Source organism: Leptidea sinapis, chromosome 12 (genome assembly GCF_905404315.1).
Source record: "Leptidea sinapis chromosome 12, ilLepSina1.1, whole genome shotgun sequence".
Classification (NCBI taxonomy): Eukaryota; Metazoa; Arthropoda; class Insecta; order Lepidoptera; family Pieridae; genus Leptidea; species Leptidea sinapis.
This window is the reverse complement of record NC_066276.1, coordinates 11,529,158-11,556,739: the sequence shown is the minus strand read 5'-3', so window position 1 is coordinate 11,556,739 and position 27,582 is coordinate 11,529,158. Positions and strand designations below refer to the sequence as shown.

At 32.1% G+C, this 27,582-nt stretch overlaps 1 protein-coding gene across 1 annotated transcript in view; it reads left to right on the top strand.

The window, feature by feature from the left end:
- Positions 1-27,582, top strand: part of LOC126967243 (uncharacterized) — a 255,670-nt gene that overhangs the window by 49,096 nt on the left and 178,992 nt on the right. The window lies entirely within an intron of this gene.

Genomic DNA, 27,582 nt, shown 5'->3' with positions numbered 1-27,582 from the left:
TTGTCACTACTTTGAGCAAAAAAATGCGGATGCAATCTAATATTATATAACATTCTCGCGTTTGTCACCAAACTCCTCCGAAACGGCTTGATCGATTGTTATGCTTGTTTTTTTTGTGTATATAATTGTGTAGGTCTGGAATTAGATCATAAATTATATTTATACATAGGTATATCACTTAGGATAATATTGGCTAACCATGAAAATTTTTAATTTGCTGCCAGTTCTTTAAGTAATAATTCTGATGTCAGCTAAGTAATGTAAGCATTAAATAGATGGTTTCAAAAATTATATGGAAAGACAACGTTCACCGAGTCAAATAAAATTGATTAAAATTTTCATAATTGTACTATCAAATATTATTCATTTCATCATTATCTAATCGATGTTTTTAATGTATTAACTTAGATTAAGGATTGGTCTCCGCTGAGCTCCAACTAGATACAGCAGGCGTAGTTGAAATATGCCATTTAGTGTCAAGATGCCACGCACAGATGCATCTAATAGTTGCCTTAATATTAAAGCTATTGTTCTTAGGTAGTGCGGTATCTAGTTCGAGCGTAGATCAGACAAATCCTTAATCTAAGTGTCAAAGATTTGTTATATCATTATCGAGTCGATTTTTTAGGTATTAACTGTATTCGAACTGGAAATACGTCAACTCAATAAAAAGCGTAGTTGTTCAAGATCAAGCTTTGAAATTCGTTCATAAAGCAGTCAATTGTTATATTATGTTAATTTGATTGCGAAAGTAATCCTCACCTTGAATTAATCGACATTCTACTTACGTTGTAATGTTACATCCGTTTGTTTACTCTTCATAATATTTAGCTTGTAACCTGTTTGTGTACTTTAAAAAAACATTATGAGATGAAATAGTTTAAAAATTTGAACTTCGAATTAGTTTAAACAAGTCATAATTTTGTGACAGACGTAAATACCACCGGTACTATCGGAATGTGTGGCTTATTCTAAAAGGCCAGCAGTGCTCCTGTTATTCCTCTGCTTAAAGAAAGAGTGGTTTTCAAGAAATTTTCTCGCTCATGTATTTCCCTTATTTCGTGGAATGTTCTAGAGAGTATGGACGATTTATTTGATAACGATATGATTCTTGACGGTTCGTATGGATAAAGTCGTCGTTATCGTCGTATCGCAGTCTAACATAAAAAAACTTCAAAACAGTATGTTATAGAATGCTACAAGTTTAAATAAAGTATCTCATATTTGGACAATTCCTCGACAATAAACAATGTGTATCAGTGAGCTATAGGTGCTTGGTTGAACGTAACTCCTTCCTTTTGTTTATAAGCTACCGTGGGAACCTTTCACGGACCGGTTTGTATGAAAGGCACTCCGTTACACAACCCACATATAATTATTGATTACAAGGAGATCAGTAGCACACTTCAGCTACTATTACTCATTAGATACGCTATCGCTTTCATCATTACTTTCGTCTATACGTAGGATCGTGTGCAAAGATATATATATTTAAAAATAATAGGAATTATACATCACTTCTCAATTGTCAAAGAATGCCATTCGAAAATATATGTCTTAGATCTGAGAAAAACGGGCACATGAATCCGGGCGTCTTTTAAAAAACAAAATTTCGTTATTATAAAATTAATTAATTAAATAGAGAACGTCAAAGTCAAAGAAACTTTATTCAGTGAGGCGCTAAACTAAGCGCTTTTGAATCGTCACTACAAATATATCTTTTAAATTACTGAAATTACTGAATTTCGTATAAAGTTGAGCTCGTGAGCCAGTCTTTTCAATATAATAGAGTATTTTACAATGGCTGTAATATACATAATATGCATCCAATATATGAGTCGTGTTTAAATAATATAAATTATTTCATAAAAAGTAATAAAGAATTAACTGTATAAATATAAATTATCATATATTGGATGCATTTCCATGGTGTGGTTTAATGAATGTCTTAATGATGAGATTTATTATTTTATAACATAAACTTTTTAACAATTGTTTTGAATATCGTAACCTCATGAAATTATATTAAAGGTACTTTATATTATATGTCTTGTGTCACATTGAAAGGATGTGAACAGGATGGCGCAATAAAAAAAAATCTATGAAGCAGCAGTCCTTGTCACTCTTAATTCTCTCAAAATGCGTCCTAATTAGGACACTGCAGCTGTCCCTTGAGACGAATTTCTTATAGCATTCCTAATGTATTGATGGAATGTCCGTTTGGGGGGTCCATCGTGCGGCAGAGCGAGCTACTTCGAACAGTGACCGAGTACCCTTGGGACTATTGTAGGAGGATAATGGGGTCCTCTTATGATGTCACACTAACATTCTTCTTAATTACTCCGACTGATCTAGCCTAGCGAAATTTAGTAAAAACGTCTTAGTGCCGCCATAGATAGATGTTCGTTCCACGAAAGAAATTGATAGGCCATGTATGTACCTTTAGTAAGTTGTGGAGATATTTAGGCGGTGAAACATAAGTTCGACATAACTTTAATACGTATCCGTTTCTTGTTACGTCTTTTCGTCTGTTTTTACTGTGCAGTCTTGAATTCTACAAGTAGTATAGGATTTTTACTTTGTGTGGGTTTAGAAACACCCACATCTTCTGTAATATTGTTATTTTTTCATAAATATACTTCAGTGTTGTCCAAAAAGGTGCCTAGCATTGAGTGAGGCTGTCGATAGAATTTACTTTAGGGCATTCTTCAATAACGTTTTTTGTCCGTCTCTTTTGGGCTCTACTTACTGAAAGATTTGCTTTACGATGTAATTTCATAACCAATATCATGATTGATTGAATGTTATGAGAAAATGGATGGTAAAGCGATAACATAACCATTGAATATTATTATAACATACGTGCCCTTAGTAAACAAGCGAGGGTCTTTATTAATTATCTCTTCAACGTAAGCCGTTTTTTCTTGGGATAAAATTTAACTGAACCTATTCGAATAAAAACTATTTGATTTTGACACTTAATAGGTATTTAATGAGACTTTTGGTTGTTTTGCCATTATTCCTTGGGTGTTATTAATTGATACAAAAAATCTAACGCATTCTCGAAGAGTGCGTTATTCAAGTAGAGTTAGAAGTTTGCTTGAGAAGCTTTAAATCTGGTGTTTGTTGGGTAGAGGGTATAAAGGCTTGAAATAAATACACTAAAGTTATTACTGACATTTTTAAGACTCGTTTTTTAAACGTATATACTTGTTTGTCGGTATTTAAAGAATATATCAGGCCAAAAGAGAGTCATTGTCGCCTTTGAGAAACTTCGAGGAAACTTTTCTTTCTTTTCGAACTTTTAAGAAAAAGGTTGAAGTTGAATCAATAAATCTATAGTTAAAAAGGGTGCATTTTTAAGACGAAAGTGTCTACTCTACTTGTATTTGCACTAGAAAAATTGTACAAATATATTTAGCCGTGGGAGTATCCTTTGCACAGGATGCCGGCTATATTATGGATACCACAACGGCGCCTATTTCTGCCGTGAAGCAGTAATGTGAATACGTTATTCTGTTTTGGTCTGAAGGGCGCCGTAGCTTGTGAAATTACTGGGCAATGGGACTTAATTCATAATTTATGTGTTTTTCAAGAATCATGAGCAGTACTACATTGTACATTGGGCAGTTCGTATCAATTACCATTAGCTGAACGTTCTGCTCATCTCATCTCTTATTTTCATTAAAAAACTATAGGTATATCGAACCTAATATAAAAAAGACGGTGTGTGCTTAGTACCAAACGTCAGGAGTGAAAACTCTTTAATATAAGTGATACTAACGAGAGTGATGGCTCAGTTTCATTAATACCCAAGAAAGAGGTTCTGTGGAAAGATTGAAAATGGAAGTTATTGTTACTGCCGTAAAGCTGTTGAAAATCCTAATTCCCAGTGATAAAGATAATTCAGATATATTATGAAACTAGACATTCTGAGACATTTTATGTACCGGAACATTTAGCACACCGATGGTTGATGTTTTAATGAACGAACGGTGGCGTTATGTCGTGTGAAGATGAACCGTTGATAGTATCTTATTGAATGTAACTGGAGGCATAATTGGGTCCTACAGAGTTCGCAAGTAATCGCGATTTGCGGGTGTATTATGACCTGAAATTATTAACAGCAAACATTTCTGGCTACCCTCTTTCTTTGTCTTTTGTTTTGCTCTCTATTGGAACTATACGAACTAAATACGTAAATACGCTATGAATTTAAAATAGTACTAGTAATAGACTACAATTATTGTAAAATTTGTTTCTATCTGTAATGTTTACCTTTTAATACATTTGTAACAGTAAAGACGTATTTTTTATACTTTATGAGTAAATATTTACAAGGTATGAGCTTGGTGTGTTCTGGATGGGTTACTAATCGCTACTATATTATTTCACCTTTGCACAGGATGTCGGCTAGATTATGGGTACCACAACGGTGCCTATTTCTGCCGTGAAGCAGTAATGTGTAAGCATTACTGTGTTTCGGTCTGAAAGGGCGCCGTAGCTAGTGAAATTACTGTGCAAATGAGAATTAATATCTTATGTCTCAATGTAACGAGCGCAGTTGTAGTGCCACTCAGAATTATTGGGTTTTCAAGAATCCTGAGCGGCACTGCATTGTAATGGGCAGGGCGTATCAACTGCCATCAGTTGAACGTCCTGCTCGTCTCGTCTCTTATTGTCCTAAAAAAAGCTACCACAGAGTAGAGATTGGTATCGGATGCTCCAACATCTGTATCTCATACAAAAAAAAGTTCGCGATATACATTAAACTATATTCATACTAGTACACTTAAAAACTTCCTAAAAATAAATACAAAATAGCTACAACAAAATGGTAGCAATTAACGTTCATTATCCCAATTAAAAAAGCAATTAGAAAGAAGTATCTAACTCGTAACACTTCGCACTAAGCGCGCTACCATAATCATAATGCGATATCCTAATTGTGTCTAAAATAACACATATAGCAGACATTTGAACTTATAATTGAACAATTATACGCTATGGATATAAAATAAATCTAGTAATATCAAAAGCATCGTTATGTATAGATTATTTCAGAAATGTTTATCTTAAAATCTAAGTTTCTTCCGTATACTGACAGCTATCCGATATCTGTATTCACGAACAATACCTACAAAAAGTGGAATATAATATTAAGTAACTAATATTTCAAGTACAATACCTTTTGAGAACTCAATGTAAATTGTAAGTTACATTGCTGTTAATGATTTAAACAAATGTCATTACTTTAAATAAACTTGGCATTGTAATTTTATAATCATTGCGTATGTTGATAAATTTTCCTTGATACTTTATAAACAAATATCACTTAAATTTGTTCATACGAACAGCTTATAAAGGAATATTAGGTGAGTGGCATTTTAGCCTTTACGAAGTTTTGCATAATTATTATTGAGAGTCACTTAGTATGATTTAATATATTAAATATATACCGAGTAGTATAATTTAATACGTTTTTAATATATTATGCTTATTAAGTTCCTAATGAAACATCAACTTATAATGAAGGAACTTAACTTTGTTAGAGTTGACAGTTGTACATCAGAAACAGGATTAGTAACAACAATTCAAGGCATAAATTGCTTAGAAAATAGCATGAAGTGCTTTAAATGCCGTGAGGAATCGTTTAGAAGTTTATATAGATTATTTATTACACAGAAAAAAGATTCACTTCATAACTTACAGAACTTTTGTGGATGTTAGCGATTGTAAAGCATCATATCGGAGATGTAACGAAAAGGAGTGAAATCAAAACTCAAGTGCTTATCCCCCTAGAAAAGGACGTGATGTATGTTGACCAGTTTCTTTCGACAAATGATAGACTATATCAGGTGCTAATGCAGAAATCACAAATTATCTGCTTAAATACTAAGTCTGGTATTCAAACTCTGAGTAACTGAAACTTCTCTTGCAAATGAATTTCATATGTTTTATAAATTCTAATAGTGACTGAACTATTTCACTACGCAGCTTGCGTTTAATGAAGGTTTACCCCTCCTGTATGCACCGATGCGGTAATACCGATTCATTCGACTGCGTATCAGTACTTGTCAGGCGTATCACGCTATATGATATCAGTTGCACGCTTTGCTGTTCTTGTGCCACCTGTGCTGTAACATTTTTGTGACATCTCTTGTAACTAGACGTGGAGACAGAGTTGTGTTTATTTAGCGACTGAACAACGGAGTTGACCCACTACTTGTATTTACTACGCATTATGTCAATGTAGTGAATGATTACGCGTGAAATGTTTCCGTATTCACATGGACAAAGAGGAAATGTTTACTAAACAAAACACGCCACTGCTGTCAACGTTGAAACGAAAAAATTCCGTTGCTTACTATTTTCCTAAGAGAGACTATATTTACTAATAATGATTTAAAAATACATGAACCTTTTTGTGACAAAAGGAATAAACATGATTGATGTAGTTACTTGTTGTTTTTATAATCATGCATCCTGGCCCAACACTGTTCAAATGTTGGGAAAATTTTCTTTTTATGGAAGATGAACAAATGAACTTCCTGGTTATATAAGTGTTCGTTATCACTGGAAATCATATTCTTTTAAAAAACCAGTAGAATTGCGGGAGTATTTCCTGGCTTTTATGTGGATGGTTTTTTAAGGAACTTTAAAGGATGGTCTTTTGTAGTACGCTGTAGATAAAGCAATATTTTTATTTATTTTAAAATATATATATCTATGATAGCGTTGCTAACTTTGCTGATCATATTAAAAACAAGATGCACATTGAGAGGATATTTCATTAGGTAGGAAAATCACATGGTGTAGGTACACACGAATTAAAAAAAACACGCTCTAACAGACTACGTCAAGCCGTAACTGACAAGAAACCATAGACTGTTAAATCTTTTGTATCCAACAGAAAAAACATCCTTGAAAACCGCACTGTGTGAGTATTATTAAATATGGAGTTGGTTGGAACGTAAACAGAAAAACCATTAGCATTGTACAAATTATGTAACAATGAATTGTTTAGTTATATTGTATGCAGAGAATCTGTTAATTATGTTTGACCTTCACCATGACTCAGTACCATAACAGTCCCATTTACCCACTGAGGTGTTCTGTGATGTAAACTGTCTGATATAACCGCGACCCGTCCGAGCACTTTCTAATACTTTCGCCGCTATTGTGATGTAACAATCAAAATGATGTTATATTATGTATAGCAGGGGATCCGAGTAGGAATGGACTAATGGATGAAAAATATTTTAAACTAAATCTGTGATATTAGAAAAAAGTTAAACATGTGTTGAACACTAACCCCCTTATTCATAATGGTCCGCTAACTTTAAACAGCCGCTTAGGAGTGTTTTTTCTCATTCTGACTTAGGTCAATAGAAGAAGACAGAGTGAGAATTAGCAATGCTTTAAATTAGCAGACTATTATGAATAAGGGGGTTAGTGTTCAACACATGTTTAACTTTTTTGTAATATCACAGATTTAGTTTAAAATATTTGTCTTAAAATGTTCTGTTACAAATCTGTGTCTATCTGTTGTTTAGTGTTAAACAATTTTTAGACATTGCTTATATTTAAACACGAGCCGAAGCTTGTCTAAGGTTTGTCAAACGGATAGATTATATTCAGAAGACTTAGATTAAGCATACTATCAGCTGACAACAATTACGGTTCGTTGCTTTTTTTTTTACGGAATAGGAGGACAAACGAGCGTACGGGTCACCTGTTGTTAAGTGATCACCGCCGGCCACAATCTCTTGCTACACCAGAGGAATCACAGGAGCGTTGCCGGCCTTTAAGGAAGGTGTACGCGCTTTTTTTAAAGGTACCCATGTCGTATCGTCCCGCAAACACCGCACAAGGAAGTTCATTCCACAGCTTTGTAGTACGTCGAAGAAAGCTCCTTGTAAACCGCACTGTGTAGGACCGCCACACATCCAGATGGTGAGGATGATATCCTAACTTGTGGCGTGTCGTGCGAAGGTGGAATTCGGCGGCAGGAATTAGGTTAAATTTTACACTTTATTTTTTCCTGAAAACTTATGTTTATGTAGTGCTTCGTTAAAACTTATAAAAAAATTACCGTATAGGTATTTTTGTGGGTTGCGTGGTTTCTATATTTAAAATATAAAACAAGCAATTACCATATTTTGAACTCGAACTTTTTAGTCATATTTATATGTCATATGCTTTAAATGGATCGCGTGAGAATGAACGAACGCCAATTCAGTGAATGGTTTGCTTAGTGACGTTTTAGTTAAACACAAGCTAAACACTGTTTTGCAATAGAAAAAGATAAACTCCATTTTAGACGTCATTTAAATAATTAGACTCTGTTTATCAAAACATGTGTCCAAGCCATTTTTATTCTGTAATAACACCGAATATGTTTAGAAATATATAGCAAGTGGGTTCTCTAAAAAACTATTTCAAGACTAACTCATTGGAATAATACATATACCATAAGATGCAGCATATTTCGGAGAAGGTTTAAGTATACATTTGTTAGTAAAAACTTATCCAGAACCTATATTTTTTGACTTAGAAAACCCTATATATTCGCAATAGGTACAAATAATTCAGTATATTTCATCATTAGGCATATGACAATTCATACAATGAGCGGGCGCGGTGTACTTAAATTTAATAGCAAAATAACGTTTACCAGTTCAGCTATTAATTAAAAAAAAAGGAATCGTAATATTCTTAACACCATAGCATACTGCAACGATAGTATATTAAGTACGATATACATACGTATATATATACGAATATAGGCAGGAAGTATCAATATCCATCAGCTGAACGTCCTGCTTGTCTCGTCCCTTATTATCATAAAAAAATACATTTAAACATCTATAACCCGGAAACATATATCTATATTCATCATGTCAATGTGTGCACCTACCGGGATTCGAAATCGGACCTCTGGCTCAATAGACAGGGTCACTAACCACTGGGCTATATGAGACATCTGCACTCATCCTTTAAGGAATAGGAACAACAAGATTGCTGAATTTAAATAAACTAGTTCCTGGTGTAACAATAATAACGCCTAATTCAAAAATGAATTATAATAAGATATAAATTCTGTGTTTGGTTTGATTCATCTATTAAACTGAATAATTCTTACAATTTAAATTTTTTCATTCAAAGCTGTGGAATGAGCATCCTTGTGCAGTGTTTCCGGGACCATACCATGGGTACCTTCAAAAAAACGCATATTAGACTGCTCTGGTGTTGCAAGAGAATGTGGGCGGCGGTGATCACTTAACACCGTACAGTCGTTTGTATTCCTTTTTCACAAACTAATTTTTTACATATATTTTTTAACTTACCATAACTGTGGAAGTAATGACGTTTGAGTGTTTCTGTTGAATCACTTGACATAGATTGTAACTAAAATAAATTGTAAAACGATGAAGATGTAAATGTTGAGATAAAACAGTGTCTAAATTACTATAACTTTTGACGTTTAAAAGTATCAGTTCTTTGACCTCAATGATAAAAGTAATATTGAATGTTATTACTTCATCTCTTAGATCGTATTCTGTTGAGATGTTTGATTTGATTCCTGCATACGTGTGGTTCTCAACGAACTTCCTAACATGTAGAGATACATATGTAGTAAATAAGTATACCTTGTGTACGTTCGCTTGCCGTCCTATACAATAAAAAAATGAACAGACTGTCAGTGAGGACTGCTTAACTGTTACTTTAGTAAGTAATACAAACTCCGTAAAAAATTCAGTTCTCTAACTATTGTAACCATATAATAGGGTTCTCGTTGATTATCCTTTACGCGAGCAATAGAATCTTAGTCGAGATTTTTTTTTAAATAAGATATGAAATAACTCATTGATCTACAAAAACTATCACCTTTTCGAACATTTTTAATAAGACAGAAAAGGTTAAGCTTAAACTTAAATCCAAAGTTTTATACTTTGGATTAACAGATAAGGTTTTTAACAAGTGAGAGGTCACTTAGCCATTGTTAATTTTACACGCAAACGCAGACAAATGCATACGATGTAAAAAAATACGAAATTACCATAGAACATAAAACACTGAATACTATATTTAGATATATTTTATATTTTCGTGTATTAATTTCCTCAAGGTGCTCAGAACCTTTAATACAATAGGATATTATACTTGCGAATATTTTTTTTTCACATAATATAGATATGAGTAAAATCTAGAAACATGTAATTACACATTTGTGATAGGAGCTTAGGTAGGTAGAATACTGAATAATATTATGTTAGTTTCTTAAATAAATTATCATCCACACCAAAGTATTCAATTTTTTTCTTCTAAGAGAATCGATTGCCACCATGATAGTACACGTAATGTAAAAAAGAAAGTAAGTTTGGTAGGCCCCCACAAGATCTGATGATCTGGTCTAGATCGCCTGCATAGATTGGATGAGGCAGCTCAGTACCACCCGTCGTAAGACCTTTGGGGCAACCTTCGACCAGCAGTAGACGTCTTCCAGCTGAAGTGATATCTGTATCTGAAAATTCCGACAAAATGACTCGAAATTGAGTTGTTTCGAAGATAAGCCAGAACATATTATAGATTGAAAAACACATAAAAGCTTTAAACATAGATGCGCTGGTATAAGGTACGAGAAATGTTTCATATAACTGTCAAAAACTAATAATCTAATATGACAAGATTGACAATAGTTGATAAAATATAATATTTATAATTTACTAGCTGACCCGACAGACGTTGTTCTGTAGATAATAAAAAAAATACTGTTTTTTAGGAATTAGCCAATAATATTTCAAACATCAAGTATTATTTCGTAAAAAATGCTCCCTGTTGTTATAATGAAATTATTTCACAGGGGAACTGTCAAACCGTGCGGCACTAAATTCTCTCATAACAAAATATGTCGATACAAAACAAATATTGGATATAAAAATAATTATGGGCCCCAAATCAAAGTAAAAGTCATCCTATCTCTCAAGTTGGACTAAACAGCACTGCATGAAGTAATCCCCATTAAAATCCGTTCATTAGTTTAGGAGTCCATCGCGGACAAACAACGTGTTACGTAATTTATATATATTAAGATATAATAATGAACTTCCACCATTCCACCGTATATTTATCAAGTCACAGGATATAATCCTGTTGTTGTAAAAACCTCGTACCGTTTACGATCAGGTGGGGTCAGCTGATGCCTGCCAAACCAGAAAACGTTAATTTACATGTGTCTATATAATTGCAGAGGATGCCACTCGTAAATGCCATATCCAGTCAGTTAAATGCTCAATAAACGCCCGCACAGGATCACTGACAATTGTTTTCAGCTTATGTACTAGATAATATTTATTGGTTATAAATCTTTCGTTCAAGGTGATACGGCCGGTATCTATCTCGCACTTCGTATCTTGTTTGTTTTGGGTCAAGGCATATTTTGATGACTTCGAAAGGCTATAATGGAATTCTCATTTACTGTATTGATCTCTGTGACAAATATTTATATAGACATGCATGTTTCTTTCATTATTAAGCTCCTCACATCAATTTATGTGAAACTTGTATATAAATATCTTATCACTAAAACGCATGCATAAGTAAAAGGTTATAACAAAAAGAAATAGCCAATAGCTTAGAGGCATTTCCATTACATTTCAAACAGAAAAAATCGCATTAAGATTGGTCCATTCGTTCAGGAGGTATGATGTCGAAGATACCAGTGGGAGGCTCCTTTGCACAGGATGCCGGTTAGATTATGGGTACCACAACGGCGCCTATTTCTGCCGTGAAGCAGTAATGTGTAGACATTACTGTGTTTCGGTCTGAAGGGCGCCGTAGCTAGTAAAAATACTGGGCAAATGAGACTTAACATCTTATATCTCAAGGTGACAAGCGCAGTTGTAGTGTCGCTCAAAATTTTTGGGGTTTTTCAAGAATCCTGAGCGGCACTGCATTGTAATGGGCAGGGCGCATCAATAACCACCAGCTAAACGTCATGCTCGTCTCATCCCTTATTTTCATAAAAAAAAAATATACATATCCATAAGTTGATAGTGTTATCAAATATAAAATATATATCTAAAGTTCTTAAAAATATTTTTTATTAGAAATGTATGATAAGTTTAAGATTTATAATCGTTTAAGTTTTGAAAATAAAAATATTGTATAAAAATTTGTAATTATTTAAAAAAATATTTTTGGTAGCAGTAATAAGAAAGAACAAAATTTAAATAAAATAAACTCAAAATGATGGAAAAACCCAATGACGTTCTTTGTACATAGAGAAACCAATTGGAGTAGACAAAATACTTAACGAAGAGATAACATAAAAAATTTAGCTTCCACATGTTTAACAACAATTCATTATTAAGCTTATAGTTATGCTTAATAACTATCACAAAAAGACATAAAAACTTAAACATAGAAACCATAAGAGTATTTAAAGCGATAAAGTGTACTAATAAAAAGCTGACAAAAATATAGGTCTGAGATAATTTTATCGCAAAATTTTACATTAAATTAATTTAAATTGCAAATAGCATTAAAAGTGGTACTACATAACCTGAGATAAAAAATACTGCGCAGTCTTTTGTGCATAAATTAAAAGAACCCGCTTGCTTTTATGAACACAAAATGAATATACTTATAGTATGGTTTATAACTAAAACGACGCATAATTTAAATAGCTTGTTTCCACGAGTTAATAATGTTGAGAGTCTCTTAAAACAGGATTTTAAATTTACTTTTAATAGTATTAAAAGAAGAAAATTTAAAAAAGATATTTTTAATGATAAAATTATTCTTATTTATGTTTTTAATTTTATATGTGTAGTATATAAATACTAAGATTCCATAAATTTGTTAATGTGAATCGTTTTTAGAAAAAATTTTACGGTTTTCAAATACCTACTGTAATTTATTCTTTAAAAGTTATAGTTTCTATGAAGGCTTTAAAATCATACAAAGATAAGAGACTGTTGGGGTTTCCCTGTTGATCGTATCGGCTACTCCATTGCTATAAGTATTATTATAATGTGTATGTTTTCTAAAATAAATTAACGAATAAGCTACTGTTGGTATTCAGAGAAGTAGGGCAATATTATATGACCTGTATGAAATGAAAGCATTTATTTCTAATGCCAATTACCAAAATTATATGAAATATTCAAAATAAAATAAAATGGATGCTTTCGGGCTAAGGCACTTTATCTAGGTAATAAGGGATGATAAAATTAAGCCTCCTAGAAAGTCATCAACTCAGAGATCGGAAAAAAAATTCACTGATAAACATATTATTTTAACCCATAATCACTTTAAAACTACGAGTAGTTGAAATTGTGTCGCAGTTGCCATATTTTTCAATAATTATTTTACAATTCCCAGTACAATTACTGCATCATTAAAATCGTGCCCAATTCGTGCTCTGGATTTACTTAAAGATAATGTTCCCAAATACTGAATCAGAATACTCTTTCCATCGCATCATTTCTAAAACAATAATCAGCGTCTTTAATTCCTTACAAACAAAATTTACTGAAGACCTATGGGGAATATCTGTAAAAGACCTAAGTAATTATTATTTCTAATTAAGTAGTTATTCTAATAAGTGCAATGAAAGTGGCAAATTCTAAAATTTGATGAAGTTTAGTAAAGTTATTCTTTTATGAATGAAATGCAATTTAAGGGACCTAACTGACTACTGACCAATATCTATTCTTCCCATTATTAGCAAAATTTATTGCATCAACTACCGAGTCATTTTAATATAATCTCAACTATGCATAAAGGAAAATCAACTGTGAATACAACTTTTATGAAACATGTTTTTGATGCCTGGGAAAACATGAAAAACGCTATTGGTGTATTTTGTAACCTCTCAAAAGCCTTTAATTGTGTATAACACTCAATTTTATTAAAAAAATTGAAATATTACGGCATTTCAAATAAATCAATAGATTTAGTGGCATCTTATCTCTGTGAAAAATTAAAAACTATAGACATAAATGGTTCTAAGTCAGACGGATTAGGTCCTTTTCTGTTTTTAATATATCTAGTGAATTACCGTTTTATGCTCAGCTCAAACTTTTTGTGATATAGTACTATTTTCTGATGATACCTCTTTAATTTTTGAAAGCGATAGATATAAACAATGACGTTCTATAGAACGTGATTGGGTGTAAGCAAACCTATAAGGATGTTCAAAATGCGCTTTCTTAAGCAATTAATTGTTTCAACACAAATAATCTTGTATTTAATAAAAAAAAAACTAAATGCCTTACCTTGCCAAATCATAAATATTAATGACGAATCCTTGGAAATTCATGATGGTACTGTATTTCACACGAGTTTAGTATAAAGCTGGGGAATTGGCTTAAAATTATGATGAATTGCGATAAATTTGTATAATCAACTTCTATATAAATATGTTTCTCCTCCTCCTATTTTTTCTGTCTGACTCAAGAAATACATTAACTTACTTTTACCAATCTTGATGTATTAATAACTATTTGATATCGGTTATGTTGCAGATTTATGACTGCCAATGTAAGAATTCAGATAAGATTAGAAACCGTCTATTGAATCACAAGTATCGAAGACACTTCAAATCTGTAGCGCAGATGGATGGATTTAAAAATTATAGAATATCTCACATGACGAAGTCCACTCAGACAAAGTAATAGCAATAAGCTGGTCATAAATAAATACACGATGTTATATAAACCGTGATCGAATATTCATTACGCATAAAGATGATACTTCTCATTATTCGAAACATGCACATATTATTATGTAAGCCATTCGCATTATCTTGTCATAATGTGATGTTTAAATTAATGATTTATAGATTTTTTTTCTTGATATAACTATTTGTTTCAATTAATTTACTTGTTACTTCTTTATGTTATGCAACTTTTAAGATCTGAACAGGATATAAACTTAAATAATAATATAATTAACAATTATATAACTTCAATAGAAACAATATTTCTATAGTTTATCCTAGAATATAAAATATCATTTGTCATTTAAATACAATACTTTTTGAAAGATTAAATATGTGTGTATATATTATGGCAGCATTTTATTGATATGTACTCAATATAATCAAATTATATGAAATACCTGTTAACATATCCTAATAAGTGTGTCTGAAGGCACCACGCCCTCTATATATGATATGTTTAAAGAAAACTATACGATTGAGAGGAGTTCTTAATAAATTGTTCAATTATTGAAAACAAAAGAAAGCAAGAACTTGCAAGTCCTTTATTGTAGCCGTAATTCAATTGAAATAAATAAATACTCCATACAGGGACTGTAAAAGGAAATGAAAATGGTTGGATATTAAATATACTATAATTAATAACGATGAATGGATTCTACGTAAAATCTCAAGACACATCGCACGAAAACATTCGTAATTAGTTCGAATATTGCATATCGACTAGTGTGTCAACTCGGTCACTAGACGAAACACGCGTAACACCACTTTAGGGTGTCAATATACAAATATTTACAGACTTACAGCTGGGTATCTCGAATTCGGAGGTGAACTTACTATAATGACTGGACTATAGGACTGATCAGGACTAGCTAAATTGACGCCACCTTCTTAAAATAAATAGATAAAATTTGCAAAATTATCTTATGAAATTGGAACATCTCAAACATTTAACATAAATGATAGAAGTTTCCTGATAAAGATAAAGGCAAGTAGATTTCTTAGCATTGCTTTATCAGTGATTGCGTGAAAATATTTTTCCCCCAGTTCTTATAAATACCTACGTGATTGTAATTATTCTAAATATTTTACCGCCAAGATACGGGTTATCAACAAAATTATATGTCAGTGAATTTTAAAAGACAAGCATCAATAAATATTAAACAGGTTTGAAGCCTGTTCTTGTTTTTGCGAATTACCGACGTTGTCCAAAATTGCCGTTCTTGTGACTGTAACGGCTTCTGTCAGCGTGTTATTACTTTAATTATACATTAAATTGTGATTATAGATTAAAATTCCATTAGTTGAATGAGAATGAAAAGTTATAGAAGAATGTAACTCATTGTTATTAACGGTGCAAACTGCAATCTATTTTTTTTTTATGAAAAAAAGCGACGAGACGAGCTGGAAGTTCAGCTGATGATAATTGATACGCCCTGCCCATTCCAATGCAGTGCCAGTGGATTTTTGAAAGACCCTAAAAATCTGGGCGACACTACAACTACGCTCGTCACCTTGAGACATAAGTTGCTAAGTCTCATTTGCCCAGTAATTTCACTAGTTACGGCGCGTTCAGACCGAAACACAGTAATGCTTACACATTACTGCTTCACGGCAGAAATAGGCGCCGTTGTGGTACCCATAATCTAGCCGGCAACCTGTGCAAAGGAGCCTCCCACTAGTAATAAGCGAATATAAGAGAACGTGTGTATTACATTGCAAATAATAAAATACAAACATTTTTTCACGTCTTAACATTCTGCTACACATGATATGTCACAAATTTAAACAAAATGTGAGGCTGGTATTGCAGACTTTCCATTCAATTAAGTGCCAGGTTGTGAGTGTCTCAGTGACTCAGTATACAATTCAAATTCAAATATTTTTTTTCAAAATAGGATGTGAAATCACTTATTGAAAGTCAAAAAACTACCACCCATTCCAAAATGAATGCCTCAGGCCTGAGAAGAATGGGCGCAACAAACTCAGCGGACTTTTTTTTTTCATCAAAAATATGTTTTACAATTAAAGTAACATTAACAAAGTAACATGTACAATTAAACTTATTATTTAATAGCCTGAGGGCGGTCGCTCCATTCCCAATCTGTGGTATCATTAAGAAAGTCATTTATGTTATAGTATCCTTTACCACACAAACGTTTTTTAACAATTCTTTTGAATAACGTAATACTTTTATTTTGAACATTTTCTGGGATCTTGTTGTAAAAGTATGCTTTTTACATCGCCCCACAAAAGACTTACTAACTCGACTTAGCCGAGTAGTAGGCATCATCAGTTTATGTCTGTTCCTGGTGTTAACATTGTTAATAATAACATCTCTATGCTGTTTCTTACATCTTTGTGCCATTTGGTGTCGAGACACTTGACCCGTGAGGCCCAGAATCGCAGAGAATGTAAAAAGTAATCATCAATAGGGCTACTAGAAATCCAAGCGCTGGCAGCTTTTTCGGTCAACGGATCAGTCAAACGCGGAAATACTGCCAGTGTTCTTGGTACACTTCTCCGTAATGATAGCTTGAATTTGATGTAATCATATTATTATAAATAATTGATATTAGTTCAGGTTCGATATAATAAATCTCTTTTCTTCACAAGTTATTGAATTTTTATTGTATAGTTATTGATCCAAATGCAAAATATTAAAACAGCTTTCCATTATAACACCGTAAAAGGGTTAATGTGTTTCAATGAAAACTGATACATGTTCTTAATAACATTGGTCTCATAATCCAATTTACATGGGCTGAACATAAATTTAAGTGTAGCATATTAAGCATTCCACGTAAATATGAAATGCATACTTATTACAATGCCAATTGTTTTTGCTTGAAATCACCAAGATAATTTCAAGGGATTCTTTATGTCAAGGTTCAACAGTTGACATAAGTTCCGAGATAATCTTTGAAATAATAGTTGGTTGGTATCTGTGCCAAATTCATAAGAAACCACACTACTTTATTTTTAAATAACTGTTATATGTACACCGAACTTCATTTAAAAGTTTTTCATTTAAAATGGACAAAAGCGTTACATTAAATATTTTGTATTGATTTAGATTTCAAATTCTATAACTTCTGTCACTCTTCTCTTACCACAAGAAAGCTATAATCTGTTTACTTATTCTAGGAAATTTAACTAATAGCACAAATAAGTAAGTTAAGTTGCTTTTAAACACAATTTTAAGCATTCTGTTTTCTTTTACTATACAACTATATGTGACGTTATTTAAATTGGAAGTAAATTGCTAGATTTAACTTGTCAAGTAGATCTATGCATTTCACTTTTGCGAGTATCCATTGTAGCATCTTTACAAAATAGTGTATTTACAATAAGTATTTAAAAATCAGGAAAAATTAAACAATAATTTAATTCTCATGCATGCAACAGCTTCACGCAGACTTGCTCTCACCAGAAGCCACAAAAAACGCGATACAAACGTAACGCGTTACGTCATCGACGAACCTATCATTGGTGTTTTTATCGGAATGCGCGAAATTATGTCACAACTCGTTGGTCGCAAGTTTGATTATCATTTACACTATTTATGACAAGCGATTCTATCTGTTTACAAATCATTTCACGATGAAACTATAATAGCAATTATGAACATCTATTTAGTACTACCAAATTCGCTGCACCATTTTTTTAATTCATGATTATGGGATAAAGGTAAATAAGTAATCTGTCAAATTTGTAAGTAGAGTTGTAATAGGGATGAAATAATTAATATTTTGAAAGTTATGTTATGTAAATATATATTTTGACTTTAAATTGTAATAAATATACCTTTAGTTTTCATTAACAATAAAGATGTCGGGAAATGTAAAGAGCCAATAAATATCTATTTTTATGGATATTGTACAACATTAGGTGTATGAGAGTAGGAATCCAACGGGTGACGGGGGCTGAGCGTAGGACTAGCGATTTATGAAGAGAATTGTGAATTGAATAAATTTTTCAAGTATTTGTTATTTTTTTTAAATAAGATTTTGTTTTTTTTTTTCACAAAATTGTTATCAGTATTGTTATACGTAAACCATGTTACCGTGTTATGGATGTAATTAAAAATAACGGTGTGTAATTCGTATTTGTGCTAATAGAATATTGTAATAAGGGTTTGTTATCACAAGAAGAAGAAGAATTAACATGACCTGGAAAAATATTGGAGTGAAAAATCTATACTTTCAATAATATGAATATTTAAATAAGTTTTAAGTTTTTGCATGCTTTTAATTTAAGCTGGATAGTGGCAACATTGTAATATTTAAGATCTGGACATACCCTATTCCAAGGCAAAATAAATCATTTCATTTCATTTCAGATTGTTTAAAAAAATTTCAACCATATTCAGTCAAATTTTGTTTTGAAGAATATGAAATATCGATATATGTCTATAGTTTAAAATTTATTAATATAGACAAGACATTTTTGTACATAATATTAAGGCTAGCATTACGAATGTAATACAAAGTTCCTTCTTATGTAATAATCCATTGACACAGATAAACCTAATAATGTTAATAATTGATACTCGTTCCAATAAAGTAATAATTACCAGGAAATATAAACTATATTTTATATATTTGTTCTCGATAGTATCCGAAAAGTTGAAACCGACATTGATACTACATTCACGACATGACATCTTGTTATAAGAAACACTATTATTTTAGAACATAAATGAGGATTCTGGGCGATAATTATACAATGTCTTATATAATTTAACCTTATAAATAGAACCTCTTGGTGTTAGGTAAGGCTTGACAAGTGACAACAGGCTTCTACACGTCCTTCCTTTTTCCTCCAGGTTTAAGGGTCACTGGTTTAAAATTTAGAGTATCGATAGCTGTTATTTTAACAATCATACCTTGGCGCATAATTTCACGACCAGCCATAATACCATAGGATATATAACTGGTTACACACATGGAATTTTATACCAAGAATTACGTTATTTACCTAGTTTGTTAAAATACTGAATTTCTGGTATCCATTATCATTATTATCTGTTTCCCACGTTGAATTGCAGTCAACCACGATGAAAGTCAACGTCACGAAAATCATAAGTGCCTTGGACGCAACCACGGCACACAAGATGATCTCGTCATTCTCCTGCAAAATAGTACGGAGAAAGTCTGGCTGAGGACGAAACGGTCACTCGTTTTGCACTCCTGAACATATCAGGATTACATGAGTGTGTGAATGCCAATCAACGGGCAAAAACCTAAGTGAATTCGAGGTCGCGCCTAGAAGTCTACAAACACCCCAGGAGTGTTCTGAGCTTCTGGAAGGAGCTGGGCTCGTTGGAATGACTGCCTCAAACTGCGCGCGAAATGAATCCAACTAAGTGGTTTAATTGTAGAAACGGGAACCCCTTTACCATACTTTTACCATGTGTGGCAATTATATATATCATAATATCATATGTCATACCAAATAAAAATATGCATGTAGTACGTGTTTCGTAACTTCTTATACATCATTCTTATATTTATAAGTAGTTATGTGTATTATATACCCGCTGATATTGTTGTGAAGTTACAAATAAAATTGAAACTTGAACCTATATTTGGAAATAACAAAAGTAGCAATGAAATTTGATATTGAATTAATTATTAATAATCACTTTGTACAAACTATCATCTGGATTTTTAAGAATCTCGTCCAACAAGAAAAAGAAGAGATGATGATATGAACAACAGCAGAGCATAAATTGAGGTATATGTTATTAAAAGGTAGAGACAGATACACGTTAGTCTAAAAACTTGTTATACTGTTGTATTATGACTTTATCCATGACATGTATCGAAATGATCCATTTATTTTAATTTATTAAGAACAAACGGACAAACAAGCAAACACACTTGTTACGCCAGAGAGGAATAACAAGAGCGTATTTCAATGGTATGAATTATTCGTAATGAAGAGCGCAAATGCAATGTATTTTTATTATAATGAATATAAAAGAGCAGTGTTGAGTTCTTTGCCATCCAATACCAGCAGCATCATGATTTGGTAGTGTAACAATTTAATTTATGAGTCAAAAGTATTTTTAAAGCTATATGAAATAAGAAAAAAACGACCATAATTCATCAAAAAAAATTTTTAAATGATGATCGTTTATATAATTTATCTTCTTTACATAAAATTAACTATATTGTATTTATTTGGAGTCCCAAAAATCAAATATTAAAAATATGGATCATACTTTTTATAATTGCATTTTATTAATTTTATCTTGATTCCTCGATTTCTGCTATCTCTACACTATTTATTGGTTTAGACAAACGGACAACGATCCTATTATTATTAGTTATGCTTATGGTATGAAACCATTTAAAAGTTCAGTCAGTACATTTTGTCAAAAACCATCGGTCTACTGGAAATATCACGTCCTAAGCAACAAAAGGCGCTAAACTTCATATTGACAACTATTACGTCACGACTAATGTCAACCGTAGTCCCTCTGATACCATATAAAGGGTTCAAATTAATTTGAAGAATCTCGCTTTTATTTTATTCTGGACTAATTTGTAAGTATTTTGTGGCATATAATTTTAGTAAATTTGGAATATATACCTATGATATGAGTAATAATGTACATGCTAAGCATATATTATATTTACAGCTCAATAAAAGTGTATGGAGACTTGTCATAAAACTTTTCAGTTCAATTATAACTTTAAACTTTTCAATACGATAATTTTACGAGTTTTTTGAATTCGTAATTTATTATTTATGCATATATTAATTAATTCTATGGAAATACGGTTATAATATAACAAAATAGGATCTACAATCAAAAAGAAATGCGTGAAGTTAGAAGCCCAAGGGAAATCAAACAATGTGAGGTCATCAAAGATACAAGATATTGTTCAAGTCGGTCGGAGACATGCGCAGGCGCACCACGAATGGTAAACAGATTAACGGTACAGCCTTGCGATACAGTTTTGATTATACTTTTATGGATAAAACTTGAATAATTTTTGAAACTAGGATTGTTAATTACACTTAATTGGCTAATAAAATATTTATTAGTCGTATACTATATCGAATGAGACCTATTAGATTTTTGTTTTCCAATAACGCTATATTTAATTAAGGACAGGTGCAAAATACTTAGAAATTAAAATATAGAGAAACTGACCAAATATGAAGTTTTGAAACATATCAATAATTATTATTTAATTAATTAAGTACAAATGGGCTTTAAAAAGTTGAATGCAGAGAAAGGGAATCAGGTTTAACTGTAATTTATACATTGATGTATCAAGCAGATAATAAATCAATCTCCTGAGATGCTGTGTAACCTTAATTCTCAGATCTTTTAGAGACTTTTGAGGAAAAGAAGACTAAAGCATCAGTAATTTGTTGGTGGACTACCAACTAGCTTAGCTTTCCAACCTCTTTTGGAGCACCGAAGGCTGTCATTAACAGTTTAAAATGTTCGGTCAATAATCTTAATATATATAAATCTCGTGTCACAATGTTTGTCCTCAATGGACTCCTTAACTAATGAACGGATTTCAATGGGGATTACTTCATGGCGTGCAGTTTAGTCCAACTTAAGAGATAGGATAGTTTTTATTTCGATTTGGGACCCATAATTATTTTTATTTCCAATATTTGTTTTGTTTGGAGTTTGGACATATTTTCTGTGAGAGTATTTTTGACGCGCGGTTTGACAGTTCTGCTGTGAAACAATTTCATTATAACAACAAGGAGCATATTATTATGTTACAATGAAAAATTATTGACAAATTCATCAAAAACGGTATTTTATTTATTATGTACAGAACAACGTCTGTCTGGTCAGATAGTACAGGATATATAAATATTTTGTTAGCACGATACCTACTATATACTTATGTTGATAACGTGTTAGCTAACTTTATAAAAATAAAACGATGTGCCCTTAAAATCACATCACAGTGTAGGGAATACTATATCAAGGCGAGGTTACTAATACAATATAATTTTATTTGTTTTGTTTTTTTTTATGTTCAAAATTAATTTCAAAATGTGTTTATTGTCTCTCACAGTTACACAGTACGTTTAGTAGTATAATCTAAGTGTTTTATATGGAAGAGGAGGACAAACGATCGTACGGGTCACCTGATGTTAAGTGATCACCGCTGCCCACATTCTCTTGCAACAGCAGAGGAATCACAGGAGCGTTTCCGTCCTTTAAGGAGGTGTGCGCCATTTTTTCGAAGCTTATTCCACAGCTGTTTCTATTTATATTTATTTATACATATTTTCTATTGTGAAAAAATCGGTGCTTGAAAAGGTACTGAAATTCTTTGCTCCAAGTCAACGTATTCATAAACACACACAATTTTGCTATGACTGATCGCTCATGGGAAACACATATTTTTTTTAAAGTATTCCTGAAAGTTTTAAGCGTTCTCTTTTTGTACCAAATATTATCAAAATCGAATTCCTAGCTAGATGTGAAAGCGTGTTTTTGAATGGACTTCCATACGAATACTCATCTCCTATTTCAACCCCACACAGGCCAAAATTTCAAATATACTAGAACAAATATTCCACCCCCTATTTCAACCACTCCAAACCTCTTATTCGCGATAAAAGGTAGCCTCTATCCCTTTCCAAGTTCTAGTCTATCTCTGTACTTAATTTAATCAAAATATTTTCAGTGGTTTAGGCGTAAAAGCGTAACAACAAACTTACATTCACATTTTCAAATTCAAATTCAAATATTTTTATTCAAAATAGGATGTGAAATCACTTATTGAAAGTCAAAAAACTACCACCCATTCCAAAATGAATGACTCAGGCCTGAGAAGAATGGGCGCAACAAAATCAGCGGGCTTTTTTTTCATCAAAAATATGTTTTACAATTAAAGTAACATTAACAAAGTAACATTGTACAATTAAACTAATTATTTAATAGCCTGAGGGCGGTCGCTCCATTCCCAATCTGTGGTATCATTAAGAAAGTCATTTATATTATAGTGACGTGTATATTGTGTGGGAAAGCCACACAAACGTTTTTTAACAATTCTTTTGAATAACGTAATACTTTTGTTTTGAACATTTTCTGGGGTCCTGTTGTAAAAGCATATACATCGCCCCACAAAAGACTTGTTAACTCGACTTAGTCGAGTAGTAGGCATTATAAGCTTATGTCTGTTCCTGGTGTTAACATTATGGTTATGACAGTTTCTGGCAAATTCACTTATGTGCCTATGAATATACATTACATTATCAAGAATATATTGAGAAGCAACAGTCAAGATGTTAATTTCTTTGAATTTTGCTCTCAATGATTCCTTAGGGCCTAGGTTATAAATAGCGCGAATAGCCCTCTTCTGCAGCAGAAATATTGTATTAATATCGGCAGCGCTGCCCCACAGCAATATACTGTATAATATTAGCTATACTTATACTATATAATATTAGCAAGGATATACAAATGAATTCGAAACTTGAAAACATAAAAAAAAATTAAAAAAAATTAATTATTAATTCGCCACCCTTTCACTCGTGACATGTTACAAGATTTCACTTGGAGTAAGTAGAGTATATACAGATGGACCCTACAGACTAATTACTTACCGTTAGTTTTTTGGCATTAACAGCTTATTAGTAAATGTTGTTATTATTTATCATGTAGCTTTAAACTTGTCGCTAGTTGAAAACTTATCAACGAATCGTTTCCAACAGTGCAACTTTTGGGTTTTGAATTTGTCACTTGTTCACATTTCTCTCCATTATATTCTCGCAGTTCCCTCTACCCTTTTCTGGACCTTCCTACATGTTTTTCATTCTAAACTTCCTCATCATCACATTCATTATCAAATTCCTGCTTGAGTGCAACTCGAGCAAGCTCAAGCTATTTTTCTCTCATTGTTGGAAGAAGTCAAATTGTAATGAATAGTATTTTTATGTGATCTCAAATGCATGCTTTGTTGAGTTTCTTTATGGTTTGTCTCAGTGATAAAGGGAAAAAAAACTCAGAGTCGACAAAAATGATTAATACACACTAATCCAATCATACAAATAAGAAATTTATAAGAATAAAGAACAAATACACAATATCACTTTGTGGAATCAATTACCGGCTGCGGTTTTTCCGAACAGATACGACTTAGGAAATCGTAATATTTTAACAGGCGCAAACAGTTTATATGCTTAAAATTCTCATTATTGATTACTAATCTGAATAAATGTACCTACACAAAAAAAGTTCAATTGCAATGAAAAGTGTTTAACTGCAATGAAAAGTGGTAGTTCAAAATAGCTCTGGAGTGTTAACTATAACCAACAGCAAACATTAGATACCTACAAATAAGCCTTAAGGGTATGTGTTATATGATAAAATAGTGTTCATAGCTTCAAATGATGTATTTTCACTAATAAACATGTCTAAAAATGCCTTGTTTGCGTGTTTTCTGCTTACCCTTCGCCTTAAAGGTTGGCAACGCAGTTCCTGACACCTGTTGTTGCAGATGACCATGGGCGGTTGCCTCACCTCTCCCCATCCCGTCAGCCTATTGCCTGTTGGCCCCCTCTTATATAAAAAAATAAGATTGGAAAAAATATTAAAATATAGTTTATATAAATCAAAAACAATATGAATTTATATTTAAGACAATTAAACAAATTCTGGATTTAATACATATATCAAAACATTGTTTCATAAGCAATCTCAAAATTCCCGTTCGATAGCATAGATAGATAGCGGTTCTTGTAATTTAAAGTAAGGTGATTGAAAATCTAAAATCAGTATAAAAATAGATAAGGATAATGGTATGAAAACATTAATGCATGCAGCTCACAGCAACACATTGGAAACGTACATGAACGCGGTGTGTTCGCCTTGGAAGGTCATCGAATGTTCTAGAGTTCAAGGATCGGGAGATATTAGAAGCGACAAGTGTTAAGATAACACACGTCACGTCAACAAGTCCTTGTTACCATATTATCAACATTTTATCCTTTCCTTATAAGTCTCCATTAAATGTTGACTAATTTATAGGAAATAGTACCTAAATGTAATAATCTAATAATCTACAATCAGTAACTTAAACCTTCCACTCTGTTTGCATTTCGAGGAGGAGTCTTAAAGTTGGGACTTTAAACAAAGCCATAATATGTTATCGTATTTATAGTTTATTTATAAAATATTCATAAAGTTAAACAGTTTATGATATTTTTAAGTAATATTTGTATCAATCATAGGATGAAGTAGCTCTTTGGAGTTAGGACTTTTTATGAAAAATTTTTTAAGTACCCTTATATTGTAGACTATATATTTATGCTAAAATACAGAATAATTTTATTTTCACCTCTCCAGCACGAAAAGGGCGCTATTGCTCACTCGCAGCAAAAACGCTTTTTGCTGCGAGTGTGAGGCAAAGTGATTCAAATTACTCCGCGGTAAAAAATGATATTTATAATAAACATTGTTAAATATTATCTTAATTGTTTCTCTTACTATGACCTATAACACTTTTCTCGCTAGTCGAGGTGAAAAGTTGCATATTTCACACGAGAGCAAATTTTTTTTGTCTCGTGCCTTAAAATCACTCACTACCTCAGTAGTCTATATTAGAATCACACGGTACACTCGGGATTCAATTCTAGACTACTTCGCCAATTCGTGATTTAAAGTCAGCACTCGCAGCAATAAATAACTTTGCTCACTTGTTGAACAAATAACTAATGTATATCGATCGACACAGAGAAATTATTTTGTTTTTTTTTCTGTGAAAGCCTCCGCCAACATTTCTATTTCTTCTGATTCCCTGCTCCACGAGTGCGTTAAATTTCCAGTCCGAAAATTATCCTTTCTGATGAATCTATATGAAAACATTGATGCTTTTGTGCCTGATGCCATGAAATGTTAGTGATTTTAATCTTTGAAACTAAGGAAATTCATAAAAATTTTCACTGCTAGAAAGCTGTCTCTGTAAGATCTTGTGTTCTTAAAGTTTTAGTAAAGAATGTTCGAAAAAATACTAAGTATTATTTTATCAAGGAAATATTATAATTATATAAAATAACCTAATAAATATCTACAAAAAAGTACGCGTCCATTAACCTAGTATGGGCAGAGCCACAAAAATAACTATTTTATTCTAAATTTGAATTTAAAAAATCTAGTTAGTGTATTAACGATTGCGGATAACTACTTAAGTATGATTATCATAAATTATATTATACAGATTAGTCAGTTAAGGAAATGTCAGACTATTCCGTTTCACTATTAGATGTAATAATCTGGCACAGGTGTTCCTCACTTAATAAAAGGTCCACTCGGTTGTACTATTTTCGTTACTGCAATTTAATTGTTTTTTTCCAAAATATGCTTTACCATTTTTGTTCGATTTGAGATATAATTGATTATAATCTACAGAAGTAGAATTTTAAGAATAAACTATAAATAAATACCTAGTGTTTGTCTCTGGAACTTGATTATCATGGAATTCTATCAGAATGCTAAGCCCACTTCTTCACACACCATAATAAGTAAGTGTGTAACTGACATAACCAACGATATTTTAAAAATTTTGCATGGCAGCCATTTTGGAATACGCCATCTTGGAATACACAATCTTGGTTTTTATGATCAGTTGTTATAGCGTCATTACTCATTAGTAATTCACACACTGTCATTATTTGAGCTGGTCTTACTATTTCAATTTATGAGATTATTTATTACAGTCCGTTCACAGACAGCTGAATAGATGGACAGTGGAAACATAGAAATAGGGTTCCCAGTACTTGCTTTTTTTTATGAGAAACGCGTTTTTTTATGAGAAATGACAAGACGAGCAAGATGTTCATATGTTCGTAAGTGAACG